The sequence below is a fragment of the Dinoponera quadriceps genome, unplaced genomic scaffold (assembly GCF_001313825.1).
Source record: "Dinoponera quadriceps isolate SergipeBrazil2010 unplaced genomic scaffold, ASM131382v1 scaffold1270, whole genome shotgun sequence".
NCBI lineage: Eukaryota > Metazoa > Arthropoda > Insecta > Hymenoptera > Formicidae > Dinoponera > Dinoponera quadriceps.
Genome location: NW_014555716.1, coordinates 1802029 through 1806868, shown reverse-complemented (window position 1 = coordinate 1806868; position 4840 = coordinate 1802029). Strand labels below are relative to the sequence as shown.

The following is a 4840-nucleotide window of genomic DNA, read 5'->3' as shown; positions in this document are numbered from 1 at the left end:
TATATATATATATATATATATAATTTATATTTATATATAACTTTCTTTTAAGAGTAACGCTGAAAATTAATTCTAAAGTTGAGAATAACGTTGCAAGTAATTCTCAAGTTATGGTTAACGCTAAAATCAACATTCAAGTTTAGGGTTACATTCAAGTTGCGTATCATTCTCAAATTGAGTGTTCGAAATAAGAGTCTTCAAATTGAGTGTTCTGTTGAATTCTATTTTTAGTGTCTTTTTGAATGTTTTCGTGAATGTTCTTTTTCTATAAGAGTAGGACCTTCTTAGTCAGGTCTTATATTTGTTAAGATCATCGCAAGGTCCATCTAAAATTCTATTCATCCAATGAAATCACCGCACAGAAACTTAAAAGGCCATAGAGGCTATTAAGACAATCTGAAATATAAAGTCTGATTGTGAATTCCGACCAAAGTGAGGGTAACGCTGAAGTTGTAAAGGATGTTGCACTTATATACAGAACAGTACAACGGGTTGTCTACCTACTTCGCTACGTGCAAACGCGTGAAGTTATGCACGGACTGATGCGTCTCATAATATATAACATATATTATGTATATATAATATATAATATGTATTACATTAATATTATAATATATAATATCTGCGTAATTACGCACAATAACAATGTTATTATTGTTAGGAGGTTATCGAATAAACATAGTAGCGATAATAAAAATTTTTCATAATTTATATTGTAGAAAGATTTATTTAAATAACTAGATTAACAAGATATTATTTTTAAAATTTGTAGCATTTGTTCCACGAATTCTTAATAAGATATTATTTTATTTCATTGTGTTATATTAAAATCGTTACATTAAATATTATATAAAATTAAAAGTATCACAAAATACAAATATAAGAAAAAGAATGATTTTCTCGAACGGATTGATGCTGTACTTGACAAAATATATTGTGATATGTTCATATTATCATATATATTTATTAAACTATTTTGATTAACATAACAAAGTTTTACTAAACACGAAGATCTTCACTGTACATAAAGATATTCTAATTAAGAGAATTATATATATATATATATATATAACATTCTCTTATTATATTATTTTATATATATATATATATATATATATACATATGGTAAAAAAAGGATTATATGTAAAAATAGCAATTAATATATTACGTAATTGTATTTAAATATAAGCTTCCTTACATTTTTCTTATTAAAAAAAAATTGATGTAAAATAGCACCCGAGAAATGTCTTTTATATCACAATTTGTAATTGATCTTTTTTCGTACTTTTTCAAACAAGCGTATTTAAGTCAAGCTTATGTTCGATATAAAAGTAAAATTAGTAGAAAAATTCTAATAGCTGTGGGATCTTCCCTGCGAGGTAACAGATAAGATAGGAGAAACCAGTTCTGGAAAACCAGTTTCCAAGTGCAAGGTGGAATTCGTGGACGCGTACTAACACTTTCCTTTCTCTCCAATTTCCACAAATGATATGGATCAACGACGTCTGTGTAGGTGTATTTTACTCGTATCTCAAGGTAGATGCTCATCCATTTATGCGCTGAATGATTTCTCGTAGCATAAAAAAGCATACTTGATATTCAATACACAAGGGGATAAGGTTAAACATTATTTACAAAAGATTACACTTCACCTCAGGATTTCGTTCATTTAGATCTACAAGGTGAGTGTAATAAAATATTCACTATGTTTTCCTCGAAAACGGTTTGAAATAGAGAGAACTATTATTAGCAAAATTGTGAAAAAATTAGGAAATAAGTTGAAAATAAATCTAAAAATAAATTAAAAACAAATACAAGAAAAACAAAGTGTACGATAGTTAAAAGCATAAGAAAAAGCTGAAAGGAATTGTGTACATTAAAATGTTTGGACGAGACTAAGATAGAACGAGTTGAAACAATAAAATATTCAAGAATAATTATTGAGTATAGAGAAGTGTGATCGTGCCAGTGTTTATGTAACATAATATTTCGAGGAATGTTTTTACGTTATCGACGCTTATCATATTCATCGACGGTTATAGCATCCCTTTAGGAACGTTGCTTGTGTGCAAAACATGTGAGTACTCGCATGTCTTCTGCGTCCTCAGTTGTTCTCAGATAATTATTAGAATACATACACAAGGCTGTTTGAGACTATTATTCATATAAAAATAGAGGTATTCTTATTGTAACAGGGGTACTGATGAATGTGAAAATAAAAATTTTTCTCACCAGAAGGCTTGACTCTGCTCAATAAATGTGTTAAATAAAGCCTATAAGCATGTAATATTATTGAATACTAAGTAATATTTCTGGAATATTAATAAATGGTTATGTGTCCACCTCTAATAATATTTAGAAAATAATATTATTATATATATCCTCCGCAATTTGCGGAGGAAAACTTTATTTTTCCGGGGGGAAACCCGATTTTTCTTATGTATCGCCCAACTCTAGTCGGATGGGACTCAATCGACCACATCTCTATCGATCGCAGGCTGCATAGATTGGACGACACTAGAAAATCACCAGGTCACGGATGGTTTTGGTTGGAGGTGATCAATTGCAACCATTGAACTAAAGAACGTACTGGAAAGAGCACTGCCTTTGTTTCTGCCGGATTCTGCCTCATGCCGAGAGAGAGAGAGAAAGTATTTAAATGGTATTTCCGTCTTTGTCCATTTATGTTTCCATTTTTCTTGTCTTACCTATATAGACTATATAGTATGTTAGTAAGACAGAGAGAGAAATATTTACCCCCATAGATGTACAATAACTAGACCGCACGGTTTCAACATCTTCTTTTGTTTAAACAAGTTAGGAAGTAGAAAGAAATAGTTGCTCTACGGGTATCATTCCATCTTTTTCTAAAGACGTGTAGTGGGACAAAGAACCCTTTCATAGTGGGGCTGAAATCCCCACTCCATACATTATCAGACGAAGACAGAATGATACCCGTACAACAACTATCTCTTTCTAATATTTGACAATTCTTCGGCTGAATGCGTAGTCTAATTATTAAATGTCTATGTTCTATACCTCTGATTCCNGAGAAAAATGTATAGCTACATCGTCGTTGGCGCGGCAGCCAATCCCAGCGCGTGACTAGAAAGAGACAGATAGGACACTCGGCATCCATCTCTCTCTTTGCCTCTATGACTTCCACTTATAGGCTTGTTCCCTCTATTCTTATATCTCTATGGATTCCATCAACTTCAATTAACTTAACCGACCGATTAATTCAACGTAATTGACCAATCGTACTGTCCAATTAGCTGACTGATCCATGTGATTGGTCAATTGAGTTGGGTTAATCGGTCAATTAGGTTTACCGCAATTGGTAGAACGAGAGTTAGACGTGGCGTTTTTCGCAGTCTCTTAAATAGGCCACGGCCCTCACCACGCCGTTGTTCATTCCAATATGTTATTGAGTTCAATGATTATAACGTGATCAATTGGCCTATATGTAATATTAGTACATTGATACGTAAAAGAGAAAGAGAGAGAGAGTGAGAGGAGGGGAGAGTCTCAGAATCACGATTAGAAATACGTATTTTCCTCTTTTTCTGAATGTTTTGTCAACGTAATGCGTGTGCGTCGGATTGACGGTCTCCGCCAATAGAAAAATAAAATATATTTCAGCATATGTGTATATATATGTGTATATATATGTGTATATATATATATGGAATGTCCCCCCCCAAAAAAATATATAATATATATATGTATATAAAAAAATAAATATATATACATGATATTAGTTTGGGATACCCTGTATATTATAATTGAAAATGAAGACAAAAAAGAATTGTTATTTACTATATTGTTATTTAGTTCGAGCGCGTGTCAATTCTACATCGCGTTTCACTTTTCGACAAGAAATCTGAACAACGTGATCGCGTTTGGCATTCAAACGGTTAAAGACGCCTCTATAAATGACCTTTATAAATGATTCGATCATTGATAACTCGAAATTACGTGTTATGTTACAAAATGATATAAGACTTTTCTATTTAGTTTCACCCGTTCTACTTACAGACCACGGAAACTAAGATTAGTTTGGGATACTCTGTGCATATCATCATCTGATCGCCGCGTTTGCGCGCTACGATCAAAATACACACATCAGATATCGTCCTTCGGTTCTCTTAATAAGCAGCACAGGTCAATTAGCAATATAGTAATATTAAGCCAACGACATACGATGCTTATTTTCGTGCTGGATTGTTTGCTGGATGGAAATACTGCGTTTTGATTGATGTATTGTCATCTATTTTTGGAAATGTACCAATCAAAACGCAGCATTTCTACCCAGCAAGCAATCCAGCATGAAAATTAGCATCGTGTGTCGCTGGCTTTACATATATGTCAATTGGGATCCTCCCTGTGTGATTCACGCATGAACTAAATCGCGAGAGTGCGCACCACGTGCTATTATCGTACGCACAGCAGGTACTACAAGCTATAAAACTTAAATTAAAATCAAGTTAAGTCAAATCAGTTCCAGAAAAGGAATGCGCATCACTGTTGTTTTTATGTAGTTCGAAGGAGGGAAATGATTGTGTCGTACTATCGTCTCCTGTCATGTTACACGCTTTGTTATTTTCAATAGGTTAATTATTTCACGAAATACACAAGCAAGCAAAACAAAAAGAAATTAATAATAATATCATTTTATCAATAAATCTGTTTAATTTAGCAAGCAGAGAGGTCGGAAAAGACGAATGAATTTATTCACCTGATCGGCAATATTGCAGACGGTGAATTATAACTATCGTCGTTTGACACCTTTTCGCACTCTAGTCACCGTTAAACTGACAGACCGGTCGTTCTTCAAGTC

The 4840-nt window shown here is 32.9% G+C and overlaps 1 protein-coding gene across 9 annotated transcripts in view; it reads right to left on the bottom strand.

Moving 5' to 3' along the window:
* Positions 1 to 4840, bottom strand: part of LOC106745222 (antitrypsin-like) — a 45051-nt gene extending 40211 nt beyond the window's left edge. For 5 of the 9 annotated variants that reach the window (XM_014620608.1, XM_014620616.1, XM_014620615.1 and 2 more), the window contains exon 1: positions 4739 to 4809. The gene's annotated coding sequence lies outside the window, so the exon portion shown is untranslated. Of the gene's footprint in view, positions 1 to 4738 lie in introns of all 9 variants that reach the window. The other 4 variants (XM_014620612.1, XM_014620610.1, XM_014620609.1 and 1 more) reach the window with 3 other exon arrangements.